A 15,085-nucleotide genomic window follows, 5' to 3' on the forward strand; every position below is an offset into this window, starting at 1 on the left:
TTAGCTACAACAACACTGCAGATACCAGAAAGCTGCAGGTATCTTTCTGGTGACTCTAGTGGTGTGGAAAGAAAAAAATCATAAGTAATTGACTCAATGCTGCCACAAAACAAAACACATACACCTCAAAAACATCCAGTGGAGACTTGATGAGGATGTTGTTATAATTCTTTACTTTTACTATGGTAGTGTCTGTTGGCCAGCCAGGATCAGGACTCCATTGTGTACTGTACAGGTATAGTTAGGCAATCCCAGCCCCAAAGAGCTTACAACTAAATAGACATAAGAAACCAAGTTGGAGGAAAGGAGTAGGATACTCAAGCAAAGCGATGGCTAGATCGCCAATTTTTCAGCACATCTTTGGGCAGGGTCACTTAGAAGGGGATTAGCTCAACAGAAAGGCAAATAAAAGGAGAGGGGCTAAGTGAGGGATTGCTGGAAGGAAGGGAGCATGCTGGGCAGGTGGAGTGAAGCTGAGGTGAAGAGATGGAGGGAAGGTTTGGGAATCAATGGTCAGTCAGCACAGGGAAGAGAATTTCCAGAGTAAAAACTGTGGAAAGCAGCATGATGATACCAGAGTCTGAGGTTTCCTACTGCAGAATGTGCTGAGGCTGTTTCTGTTTCCACTGGCTTAAGAGTTTGTTCCTTGGGTCCTTGCTCTTCCCTGGAACCTATCTTCCCCAAACCTGACTGGGGGAGAGGTGGGCACTATATGTTTCCTAGTACCTGCCAGGGGTGGGGAATGGGGAGAGCATCCCTGATCAATTCTGTCTGGGGTGTGCTATGGCTGTTATGGCCCAAGGCTTCATTTTTGCGGAAAGTTAAGTTCTACACTTGCAATCAGATGGAAGAATGAAGCACTCTGATTTAAATGAAAAGAAACTGATGGGAACGTGTTGCTTGAAGCTGTTCCTATAAGAGATGGTATATTAAATAGTTTGAGCAATTGGACCACTTGCTCCCAACTGCATGTGCAAAAGATATTAAAAGTTATGGATGCGTTAAACAATTTAAAATATATTTCACTTTAAATTATCTTCATTATAGAGTTGAGGATCTTTTTTAGCAACTATGACTATGCTTTTCACTTCAACAGCATCTATATCTGGGATAAGAGAATGACAGCCAGGCAGACACACTGGGAGCAAGGTAAAATACGACGAGGAGGGGGCACTTGCTTGATTCCTTTAGTCAAAGTGATAGGTTTTTAACATCAGCTTGCGGTGTGACAAGCTCTGGAACAGCAGGCTGCATGAAGCTCAATTGTTCTGTGTCACAGGATAAGGGAGTTTGCTACAGAGCCTCTGTGTAGTGGTGTCACAGTGTCTGAAAGTCAACCTATTGGCTGAATAACATGAAAACCATGCTGACTATGAGAGCTGTTGACAGATGCTGTTTTTTGGTGTCCAAGCTTGGATCAGGATGTAGAATGGCATGTGCACATTGCATCTTGACAGCCTTGGAAATGGGCCCGGTCCAGGACAGATGATCCATGCTGCCCATTCCAGGCAGCCCAATAAATACTTTTAAATAATTGATTCATGTCCCAGATGGCTAGAGATAACAGCCATAAACAGGAAAACTTTCATTAGCACAATTTAAATTTTAAGATTTCCTTTTCTTTTTTATACTGTTGTGTCATGCAATGACCTTTATTTTGCTGTGTATCTGGGTCTCGGATACTCATCAAAAGCTAACTAAAGCAATTAATCAGCCACTTATTATCCTTCTTGTAACAATTTAATAGAACACTTTCTCTGAATGGTGAAAACATTAACAAAAATGCTCACCTACATGGTTATCCCATAGTGTCAAAAATATTTAAATATGTATTTATAGAGTAGATTGGTCAGGTACTGTGGAAACTGACAAAATTTTCTATAATGACCTCTTTGACTGGTTTTCTTTATAAGCACCCACAGAGAAAAAGCAATCACAAGTGAGACTATTGGACAAAGATGAAAATGAAAAGGGAGTTTGCAGCAGGCTTTCCAGATCTAGTTTTGCAGACATACAAAATGGGACTTTTTCTTAGTAATAAAAAAGTGTAGTATATGACACTAAGGTTAAACAATGGTTGAGTGATCTATCCTGAGATACCAGTGTGAGATTATAGGGGGTAACACAGGGAAGAACGTTGAGATAAAATATATTTAGTTCAGTGTGAAAATCTAACATTTATCTTCTTAGAAAATGGGATGATGGAGTAAGAAGGATGGAAGACACCCACATGAAGCCCAGCCTACACTGCACTTGGAGTAATTCTGAGTCCTAGTCTTGTGCAAAGGGAAAATTCAACTGCATTAAACTGACTCCATTTCCCATCCTGTGCCTGCAGATCAGCCAACTAAACAGGTATGTAGGCTGTGCAAGGCAGGTGAGATGATGACTCTCATTATGTATACAGTGTTTCCTGTACCAATTTGCAACCTTCCTGCCTGGGGCTGGTGATAAGGAGGAGGTAGTGAGCGCACAGGATTATTTGATAATGAAATTGCTTTTTTCTGGGCTTTAAACCTTAGCTTACAGACTGGAAGCTATATTCACAGAAAAAAGAGTCAATAAAATCACATTTGTCTGGAGTTTTGCTTTTAGCTGGCATATGGAGAAGGTTATTCATCCAGTGTTTGGCAAACAGCCTCACTTAATCAACACTATCATGCTGCAGGCAGGGGCGGCTCCACCAATTTTGCCACCCCAAGCAGTCGCAGCCGAATTGCCACCACCACGCCCAGAAGAGTGGCAGAGCTGCCACCGAATTGCCACCGCGGGACACGGACTGCCGCCCCATTCTGAATGCCGCCCCAAACACCTGAGGGTGGCTGACTTATGCAGTGGGTCTAATTGTTTTTAAAGCTACAGCGCCATTTCTGGGCCAGCCCCAGAAGTTCCAGGCCCTCAACACAAATTGTTAGAGTGGTGAGCCCACCCCATCCAGCTGCAAGTGATATTGAATCTACTTCTGGGGGCAGGGCCATCCTTAGGATTTATGGGGCCCTACGCAGTATTATTAAACTGGTACCCCTATGCTCCATTGAAGGTGGTCCCCAGCTGGTGCTGCTGACCCCCGTGTGTCGAGGTGGCACAGCCATCACCCCTGCCCGCGGACTCCCAGAACCACCCCCCCATTGCTGACACACACCGAGTTTCGTAAGCAGCAGCCGTTGCGGCAGTGCCTCAAGGCAGGCTTCGAGCTGTCACATGCAGGCTGCATCTTGCCAGAGCCCCTGGCCCTTCTGCAACCCCGCACCACTCCTGGCTCACCACGAGCATTTGACAGGGAGTACCAAGCAGTAATAACAACAATAATAATACAAGTGTGTGTGTGTGTGTTTGTGTGTGTGTGTGTGTGTGTGTGTGTGTGAGAGAGAGCCAGTGCGTGTGAGAGAGAAAGAGAGAAAACCAGTGTGTGTGTGTGTAGCACTGTGTGACTGAGTGTGTGTTGGGGAGTGAGAGACTGTGTGTGTGTGTTTGTGACAATCTGTACTGGGGAACTGTGACTTATGAGAAGCAGAGTGTATGTGGGTGTGAGAGCCAGTCTGTGTGTGAGAGAGACTGTGTGTGTGCATATGCTGCATATGCCTAGGGACGGCCCTGTCTGGGGGTAACACTCTGCTCCCACAAAATGCGGTGTATGGTCTCTTGCACTTCTCTGCTTAGTAGCTTGAATCAGTCAGCCTTGGACAAATTGTGGGGTTGCAATGCATTAACTCCCCAAATGAGGAACTTTATCACTTTTTTAGGGAATTTGGCAGGCACACTCTAACCTTGCAACTTTGCTGCCAGAACATGCCCCATTTAGTAATGGCCGAGGCAGAGCTGTGACATTGAGAATAGCATCTGGAGCACTTTGGGCAGGCTGCTGTCTTTCTGAGTATAAACAATCAGACTGTAGACATACACAGAAAGAGAGTAAACCCAGTTGGAAAAAAGAGTAGGACTAATTGTCCACTATGCTTATTATCCCCTCTTACCTGCTTAGTTATAGCATGGATTGCCAACTTTCCAAAATAATTCACCATTTTTTGAATGTCTTACTATTGTCCCCATTAGCAACTCCTTGGAGATATCTGGCCAACATATCCAGTTTTGATCATATTTCCCAGAAGAAACCAAGCACAGTGAATAAAACTAAATTCACTGGGCCAAATTCCTATTGCTCCTTGAGTCCTTTGCACTGAAGATAATAGTCACAGTTCTTATTTTTCCAGCTTAGTTTTTCCAACTTAGTTTATCATGGCTCAGTTTTATGTGTGCCTATATATGTAAGATATACTGTGTTGGCCCTTTAAAATTATTCCTGTAGTACAGGAAAGGAGTGGATGGTTTTCTATTTTTACAGATGCTCAATTATTCAAGGGAATTCACCTTGTGGGGGAGGAATGCTTTGCAAATGGCTGGTGAAGTTTTACGCCTCCAGGACTGTGTTTATGTAATGTATATCCCTCCCAATGGATTTACTATATCACAGCATTTATTTCCAGTTTACAAGAGGTAATATAAAATTTAATTGGATTCAAGTTATCTATCTAAAAACTTCAAATAAAATAATTACTTAACATTTTGCCTGCCAGATTTTATCAACATGAAATGATGAAATATTATTTTCACGTTTAAAAAAAGCTTAACATTTATCAGCAATTATGGATATAAAAAGAAATCTAATGATATCATAAAATCTAGTACATTAAAAACTTCAGAAATAAAAACCGGCAGTTTAATTAAAGGAGAAAGCCCATAGGTCAGAATAGTGTCACAGGATAATTGTCTTTTGGCCTAATAATGTATACGTGAAACCACTTCCTTTAAGGCTATATCTATATTTGTGTGCATATGTGAGTACTAGCTTGTGTTCATCTTGGTGTGGGCCAACCCAATCTGCACCAAGAGTCCACAGCTGTTGTGCTGTATGCGCATAGAACCCTGTGTACTCGCATCTATCTGCATCCTCACTGCTGTTCTCGGTACACCAGATTAGGGCTACCATTTCAGGGGGTGTATCCCAGGGTTCTTTGAGTCACACGGAGACACTCTAGAAACTGCTTTTTGGTGTTTTATTGGGACTGTTCCCTGCCTTTGCATGTTTGCTGCTGCTACTTCCTGATTAAGTTGCCTCTCCCTTTTATCCCTTTTGTGCAAAACTGGGTTGAAGTCCTGGATTAATGGGTGATGTGGTTCAGTTCCTTGTTGCGGGACAAATATTTATGCAGTGGAGTAGGCACATGTTGAGACCCTGGATTGCATTTTGCCAGCATCAAAGCAATCGTTATGGAGTACTTACAGTGTATTTACAACTTGGGCTGGGGTTTCTGCTGTTGATGGTTGGTGTGAAGGTGGTGTGATGTGTTTATCATTCAATTTGTTTGTGCTTCTCAGTATTGATACTTGTGAGTAACCCATCATATCAACTGTTGTGTACTGTTAATAAGTCTTGGGGCAGGTCTGCAGAGGGCATCAGCTGCAGTCATAGTTATGTAGCATTGCTCTTCATTTTGTGTCTTTTTATTGCTGTTTACAGGTGTATGGAGAGCCCTACATCCCAAAACGTAGAGTGATTTTCTGTTTTGTTTATGGGCTCCTGTTTTATACAACCACTGGGTTCTGAAGTACTCTACTGAGCATAATTAACAGTTGAATGGAAACCTCTTCTCTGCCTTTGTGACAGCTGTTTAAGGTCAGGGGCGTATCTGGTACTTGCTACAATTCATACCCCTTTAGAAGCCCACTGTTATCAGGATCACTTCAATGCTTGTAAGGTGTTGGTGAGTGATTCCTGAGGGGGAAAAGCGAAGCCATTATGTTGATTTTTAAGTTGATCGATGTCCCCGTTACTAAAAGAAATTCAGAGCTGTTTTGGACCTCTTTTCACTGGTCTGCTGCACAGGTTTTCGGGTGATGGTAAGGTTTTGCTACAGTAGAGTGGCCGTGTGATTGCTAGCGTATTCTGTGGGATTCTTTTACATTTAATTCAACATGTTTCTTAATGCCAACATTGAACAAGAAAATCTGCCCTTTCATGCCTAGGTGTATGACATCTGCTATGTTGGAAAGTGGTAGAGGGTTTCTTACCATGGAGAACGTACCTGCAACTCTCTCCATCCCTGCTGTATATCCCTGAAACCCCCAATATTTGTGAACTTTGCGGGAGATTAGAAACCATTTCCAAAGTCATCCCAGCAACATTTTGCACTTGAGGTAGAAAAACTTTCCATGACTTGAGGTGAAAATTTCTCATGGTACTACAGGTGAAAATCTGAGGCATCTGCTTCAGGATTTTCAGTGTGGACAATGGCCAGCGGTAAGGGGTGGTGGTGGTGTTATGGCATAGTAAGGTCCCCAGTGTAGACATACCCTTAGTAAAGCAGGAGAAAAATCACCTGGAAACATCTTCCTTTTCTAGACTATTGGTGTTAGAATATATTACTGGTGGGTTTAGTAAAGTAGCAACAGTTAATCACTTGACCAAAAATGCAGAAATCTTCCTGTTGGAAGAGGGGCTCAGGACATGGCAGAACCACCATACTTCCAATGGACAGAGAAAGTCACATTTCAGAAAGATTGCTGTATGTGGGAGCCTGGCCAGTGGAATTGCAAATTTTGGTTTCATTGGCCCCAGATTCTTACTGCCTGTAAACTGCTGCTTCTTCCTTGCTAATTTATTCTGTTCAGCAGTCCCCATTTGTCCCCTCAGCAGTAACCATCCAGGACATTTGGACCTAATCCTGCTACAACTTTGTCACACAAGACTTTGTTGTTTTCATACATACCCTCATTGCAGTCATTGACACTACTCTTTAGGTAAGTCTCCTTAAACATAGACAGTTTTTTTTTTAAACCCAACCCTTCAGTTTTTGCATGCCAAGTTTACCCACAGGGGTTAAATTTCATTACAGAGCTTGAAATTAAAGTAAGAATTTCAATTTTGAAGCCTTGATATAACCTGTTTATGTCATCCATCAAACCTTACTCGTGCAAGTAGTTCTTGCTTGCATGCATTCAAATCAATGGCATGACTCAAGGGAGTAAGGTCTAGTTGAATGAGTAAGAGTTGCCCTAAAGCTCAAACCTCTTAAAATTTCTATTCATAGCTACCTTTTTATTTTCTTTTTTGTCCAGGCTGGTTAAGTATCCTAACTGGTAATGAAAGATAATGGTTAAAATAATGTTAGCACAGTAACTAGAGAGCATTGTGATCTGAATTCATTGTAAATATATTGTTGGTAAAAGTAACAGGAAGAAAAGGCAAGGGAGAAAATAAATGTAAATATTAGTGGGCTCCCTGTGGCAGTATTTTTCCCTGTGGCATTTTCCCTGTGGCAGTATTGATTTAATTCATCTTACTTGATAGATAGGATGACTAAGCAAAAAGTCCAACTTCAAAAGCATCACTAGAACAAGAAATGGGAGTGTAGCAGGGGAGATGGAAAATGATGAATGCTACTTTGTTAGAGAGGAGAAAAAAAATCTCAATCCTTCTTCATGAGAGATTCATCATTTTCCTTCTTGTTCTACAGCTATCTTAATAAGTGTTTGATAAATGCCCATTTAGCTATAACAGAAAAATCATGTTTAAAATCTTGGTTCATAGGTCATCTTTCAAAACATTCCATCTTAATAGCAAAAAACTTTATCAGGTTCTCTGTGCAAATGCTTAATGTCTTCTGTTTCAAACAATTCCCAGGGGAAAGCAGTGAGGAAATTAATCATGCCACAGAATATTTATGGCAAAATAGGGACTAATATGTATATATTCACATCAATGTCTAACTGTTTATATGAAAATTCCACTGGAGAAATTGGTCTCAGTGGAACTGCACAGTACTCCACATGCATATATTCAGGCAAAAGATTAAACACCCCTCAGAGGGACTCTGTGATATTATATATGGGGGTTGTGAATGTTGTCAAAATGTGTGAAGGAGGGAGAGAATGCAAATATTTTTCTCTGTTAGTTCACAAGCCAACTGTAATGCTTAACCATACGGAAGTTTGAAAAGGAAAACAAAGCGGGAGTCGGGGGGCAGGAATGGTAAATGTAACTGTGTTCATTCCACATGCAATGAAACTTAATTTCTCTCATTTCAGTAGGCTACAACTACACTACACCGTGGGGGGTCAACGGGAGAGCTCTTCTTGTTGCGGGTAGAGTACAGGGGTTGACTGGAAAGCAATCTGCAGTTGATTTGGTGGGTCTTTACTAGACCCACTAAATCGACTGCCGGTGGCTCGATCTCAGAGCATTGATCCCCACTGTAGTGTAGACCTGCCCTCAGTTACCACCTGGGAGAGCCATTCAAGAGACAACACTTGAAGAAGTAGTGCATCTTTCACAGGACAATTGTAAAACATGTAATCAGATGATTCTAAGACCAATCACATAAGAAGGTGTTCATTTAGGGCACAATCATAAGAGGCACTGAGTGCTAACAACACCATTATTGTTCAAACAAATGAAACAAACATAAATTGTTTTCTTTTATAATTAATCATTTCTCCATAAACACTTGTACAAGCTCATATTTTTAACCATAATGAATATTAACAGGTTGCAATGTAAATGCGGAAGGTGCTACTTAATTAAATGTAGCTAGTGATCTTGTACATAGAGATTTGTTAGAAGCATTCTCTAGAATCTAGATCATGTATATAATCTGGGGTAAACTTCACTGTGGCTGTTAGCTCCCTGAATCTCAGTTTTTCAGCTGCCTGTGCTTCAGAGGCTGTGCTCTCCTGGATATCTCCTTCTACTTCTGACCAGGCTCAAGGCACCCTTTTGGAGGGAAGGTCCTTTTCTTTGTCCTCCTTCCTGTACTCTAATGATGTCCCTCAGATAATGTCCTTGGTTTTCTGCCTTATTTTCTGCAAACAAGTTTAGTCAGGCAGCCCCACCTCATCCATTAAAATTGTTCCTAGGGTCCTCCTCATCATAGCATCTGACTCCAAAATACAGTAAATTTCATAAACACTATGAATTAAGATTAAAACAAACATCTCTTCACCTGTGACCTGTTCTAATTCCTGACCTCTCATCTTACATTCTGTCTTGCAGTCTGACTCCCGGTCTGACACACTATACTGGATGCCATGCAGTCAGCTCAGACTTAGTTGTGAAAACTAACTCCCCCTTTTACCTCCTAACGCCCCACTTCATATTTTTAATAGATTGGACAGTTACAAAACCTTCCCTGTTCTGCATACTCACAAATAAGCAGTCATCATCTACTTACCTCTTTCCACCAGTCTTCTGCCTCTCCCCAAAATGAGACATGCATATACACTTATATAGCGAGCCTGTCACTAAATAATGTTGGAGACAAGGTTGGTCCAATAAAAGGTATTACCTCACCAATCTTGTCTCTCTCATATCCTGGGATCAACATGACTACAGCACTACCAACAATAAATCATATTGAAATTTTCCTTTCTAAAGCTCCAGAATCAGTGTGATCCCATTCTCCCTGTGATAAACTTCAGACCTTTATTTCTTCCATAGACGACTGGAACTACACCCTTTCTGGCTTCCTGGGTTCCCACATCAATTCCAACCTGAATCTATTGGAAATGCAGTTGCAAAAATGATCTCTCATGCTCAATGTTCTCACCATTAACAGCCCACCCCAAAACCCTTACACTGACTTCCCTGTGGCTTCTGTATAACATTTAGACCTCCTGTCTTCAAGGCCCTGTATAAACTAGTTCTCAGCTACTCTTCTGCTCTTCTCTTCTTGTCCACAGCTAACAATCTCCTTACTATCTTCCCCATTTTCTTCTCCTTGCTTCCTTCCACTTGTATACTTCCTTCATACAATCTGCTGTGCCTCCAGCCTTTCCTCTTTAGAATAAATTTCTTCTAAAAGGTCAATTGCCCCTAGTTTCCCTGTCAGCTAAGTGTTGAGGAATTTGATGACAAAAATCAAATTATGGATCCAGCTTAACATGCTAACCCTCATTGCTCAGACACATGAGTTTTATTGATGCTTCAACACCCCTTCTTCATTTATACTTTGTCTATTTTGACTGTATGCTATTCAGGGAAAAGGTCTTGTGGTAGTGGTATTATACAACAAATAATCTATGTTTAATATAAATCATTGGTTCACTGCCAGGCCCCCTACATCAGGATTCCCCAATTATGAACAGTCACTCTGGTTTTTAATAAGCCTTTCTTAATAAAGCTCTCAGCATGGGATTTCTGACTGCTTGCGATGAGCCTTGTTTCTTTCAGAGGTACCACTGATAGCACCATGTATATTAACTTATAGAAAGCTGGAAGACTTTCAGAAAAAGGTTATCATTAGGGATAGTTGTAGTGATTTGGCTAGGAAAAGGGCAGACAACATTTCTCCCATTTTAGTTTACGTTTGATTCAAGGGACTGTTATGATAATTGGGCCAACAAATTTACCCTAATTATAAGTTCAGCTGTAAAAAGTGAGTGTGACAATTTATGAACTTTCAATGACCTGTTACATAAAATTGTTTAAGAAAAGATGTAAGAAGGAGACAGACTTCATTCAGTTCATTTAAACAGAAAAACTTTTACTGCTACCACTCAAGGACTGTGTTAAGATTATGACTGGTAAGAGGAGTAGAAGACTAGAAATCAAAGAACCAAAAATATTGTGTTGGAAATTAGACCTATTGGTAGACAAAATAATGAGAGGATGGATTATTCCATCCCCACTGCTTTTTGGGTTTCTTAAAAATAAAATAAAAGACTTGTAGGAAAAATTAGCAGAAGCAGCAGCTGTCTGCCAACAACAGTTGCCGCGAGCTTTATCATCTTGGGTGCAATCCCCACTGTCTCTTGGCACCTCAGACTTCCTTTATTCTAATCCTAAGAGATATCCTGACAAGACTGGGCCATAGAGAGGGATCCAGATGAAATTGCCACCTCCACTGGCTACAGTTAAATCCAGATCAACACCTGGGATACTAGAATAAGCAATACTTCATTATCTTTCCCGCATCTTTCTTCACCTCATGAGGGCTACACAACAGGCATTAATGTTGATACTGGTCCTGGTCTCTCAACCAGGCAAAGCTGCAGTTAGGACAAGTGTAAGAATGGTATTTGGGGCGGAGGGGTGTTGGCTAATTCACTGTGTAAATAATAATACTCCCCCACCAAATACAATGCAAACAGTGGAGGGACATCTCCAATCTAAAATCCATTGCTGCGGTGGATGCTTCCTCATTTCCTCCATGTCCATGGTTAAAGGATTTCTAGACCAGATTTCCACTTTGAGCACTGAGAGGGCTTCAGACCACATGGCATCTACTACAGTCTTTCTCTGATAGATGTTTGAATGTGTGGAATTCTATTCTTCACGAGGTGAGGCACCGAAATTGTGCTCATTGGTTTGCCCAGCATGATATCAGAGCCTGATTACCTGACCCTCCTAACACCTCTGTCCATGACCCGTGAGACTCAGTACAGGAGTTAGACTCTGGAATGTTTTACTCATTGGCATCTGTCTAGAGGTTGAGAGAGTCTTGTCTCTTATAAGATGTGTGTATGTAATTATCCACCACAACTTAAAAATGTATTCTTAAAAACAAGATTATTAAAAAAAATCTACAAAACAAAACAATCCCTCTGAGTAAATGGTGGTAAAAACCAAAACTGATGGTACAATGTAGCTCATCAGAACATTCTGTACACCTCACTGAGCTAGGCTTCCCATAGTATAGTTACAAAGAAAAGCCAAGAAAATCTTACATCAAATCACTGGGCTACAGAAATTTTCTCTCTTTCTGGCGCATGACTTATAAGAAGTGCAGTAGCTTCAACAGGAGAGAAGCTAGAGACTCACACCAGAATGGCCAATAGCCCAGTGATTAAGATATTCACCAGGAACAGTTGACCTTGATTGAAGTACCTGCTCCAGAATGGGGAAGGTATTTATGAACCTCGGTCTCCCACATCTAGCCTCCCACCACTGGACTACTGAACATAAGGGATGCACTTACCCCATCACTTCCTAGCTTTTCCCCTTAGATATCTAGCCTAGAAAACTGAAATGTTTCATTTTGATAATGTTGTCATGATTAGTTTTGACATTTACAATTCTTTTCTTTTTTCATTTTGACTGAAACAATTTACTGATATTGACATGAATTTACAACCCAAATCTGTATTGTTTTAGGCAACAATAACAACAACAAAACAAAAAAAAATCAGCAGAAAAGTTGTTCCTAGTTCTAGATTTGGAACATACTTTAGCAAAGAGTCCATAGAAGAGCAACAAAAATGATAAAATGTTGAGAATACTTTGCTTACTATGAGAAAAGGTTCAAATAACGGGCGTGTTACGTCTTGCGTAAAAGAAGACTAACAACAGTCTTCAAATATGTTAAAGGCTATTATAAAGAGGATGGTGATCTACTATTTTCCATGTCCAATGAAGGTAGAACATGAAGTAATGGGCTCAATCTGCAGCAAGGGAGATTTAGGTTAGATATTAGGAAAAACTTTCTAACTATAAAGATAGTTAAGTTCTGGAATGGGTTTCCAAGAGAGGTTGTGGAATCCCCGTCATTGGAGATTTTTAAGAAAAGGGTTGGCTAGACACCTGTCACAGATGGTCTAGGTATACTTCATCCTGTCTCAGCACAGGGGGTTGGACTTGACCTCTTAAGGTCCCTTCTAGCCCTACTGTTCTATGATTCTATATTATCAGCATATGAAACCGGGTCTGTTGGTTAAAAAATACTTTGGTATTAATATCTTCTTTAAAGTGTACTTTGTGGGGAGAAAACACATCTTTTCTTTCAAATGGTATGTTAAGAAAAGAGAAACAGCTGCAAAAGTATATGGTACAGTGAGTCCTAAAATACTTGATCTATCTTTGCCCTAATAGCTAACTGTTTATCGACCATATGTATAATTTTCTCAGCAATTCAGTAGAGTGCTAATCTCACTGGTTTTAGACTGCAGAATTGGCTCATTCATAAATTCATTTTCTGGAAATAAACACAACTCATATAGTTATATATCTATAAACCCCTAATTGAAACTATTTATATCTAATTTGTCTTCAAATAGCTAAGCACTTGTATTTATCTTCTAGCTGCATTATTACTGACCTGGAAGATAACAAAGGCAAAAGACATTCACATCCCTTAATTGCTGGTATTAACACAATTCTTTCTTTGTTCAGTCAGGACAATATGTAGTGTCTGCCTGAACAATATCTGGATGGCATAGCTCTGATTCAAGCCAAATGTTAAGACAGGTAGAGCTGAATAAATGAGCTCTCTTCTGGAGCGTCACTAATCTATCAAAGCCTGAAGCAAGCTTTGCTGATTTTAGCATTCTGTCATTCTTTCTCATTGTCAACACATTTTCCATGAGCAAAGTTCCCTGCTCTCTGCAGAGTTCAAACTCCAGGTTTCTTATCTGCTTTTTGTGTAGAATTGATGACATTTGCTATGCTACTTTGCCTAGTCGCAGCTATGTATGCCCAAGAAATGTCAAGAAGGTATTTTTTTCTGTAAAGAGTATTTTCCAGTGGTAAAGATGGTTTTAGATAGCAGAGCAGATACCTATAAAATATAGTACTTAACTATTATGTATTCTTTTCTTAACCTTTTTATTCATAATATAAAGAAATGCATGTAGCAAATGTATGTGTCTTCATTAACAGTCCTCTCTGTCAACTTATCTGTTTCCCCCAGGACTTGTGCTAATATCCCTACTACCTCAGAAGCTTTAAATAGCCAACAACAACCAAAAAAAAAGGATTGCCTTCCCTCAACCATCCAAATGTGGAATTTTCCCCTTTCCCACCATTTATTCTTGCCCGATACCCAGGGCAGTCAAGTTGGACCAGTGTTAGTTTTAAATGTCGCATCTTAAATCTAATGACACATAGTCCTGAATGCTAGAAATGGGAGCTTTGTCCCACTGGTGATTGGAGATTCCACTAGCTCTCCATTTGAGCTCTGAAAGGATTGGAAATACTGGACCTTAAACTGCTAACTATAAAACAGTGGTTTTCAGCTTGTTTTTCATTTGCAGACTCCTAAAAAATGTCAAATGGAGGTGCGGACCTGTTTGGAAATTCAACCTCTGGTCCACGGACTCCTACTATAGAAGTCTTAGGCTGAAAACTGACTGAATAGAATTCAACTATAAATTTTGCACATTTTTGGCATAGCATTTGACGCAGTATGAGAAAGGGCACTAAATTACGGGTTTCTATGGTAATGACAATACTTCTGGGTTTTGACCTGTAGGTGAGGGTATTCACATATTTTTGATCAGAAAAATGGAATGTCTCTTCTGGGATATGAAACTTTATTTTCTTAGTCACCTTTCGTGGACTCCCAGGGGTCTGCTGACCACAGGTTGAAAGCTACTGGTATAGAAAATGTTAATAGATTACTTTTTAGACATTGTGCAGCTCCCTGTAAGCCCTGCTATGGTACCTAGGTTCATAGACTGATACAAGAATTAGTTCCAGTTAAAACAAAACAAAACAAAACAAAAATTACAACACTCCAAAATTTTCCTGGGATACTATTTGCAACATATATGTGGCAAGTGCACATTATATGCTGGTGAGTTTTAAAGGTTTTCATTGCTCCCCTTTGGGATGATCTGTATAAGTTATCTATGGAGCTAGGCAAATAACATATTTTTTAGGTCACTGGCAATTCCAAAAAAATTGAATGAAAAAATTGTTTGGGGTCAAACAAAACATCTCATTTGACCTGAAAGGAAACATTTCATTTTGATTTTGAGCATTTTTTTTTCACATTTAAAAAAATAAATAAAATTCAAGGAAATTTGGAAGTGAAATTGTTTTGAATTGAAACACGTTTCATTTTGAAAATGTTGAAACAAAAAGTTTGAATTTACAGCATTTATGTTAGTTTTTTATTGAAACAAATTGAGACAAATATGCAAAAGTTTTAGTGTAACCAAATCTGCATTTTCGTCTAAAAATATTTTTAGTTGAAAATTTTTGTCCCGATCTACTCATTTGGCCTTCTCTCATCCAGATGAAACTTTTCTATCATGCTTCTCCAGGAAGCATTTGTTTATGCATGTAAAATAGATTAATGATGGGTAGATCATT

Source organism: Caretta caretta, chromosome 9 (assembly GCF_965140235.1).
Source record: "Caretta caretta isolate rCarCar2 chromosome 9, rCarCar1.hap1, whole genome shotgun sequence".
Lineage (NCBI taxonomy): Eukaryota > Metazoa > Chordata > Testudines > Cheloniidae > Caretta > Caretta caretta.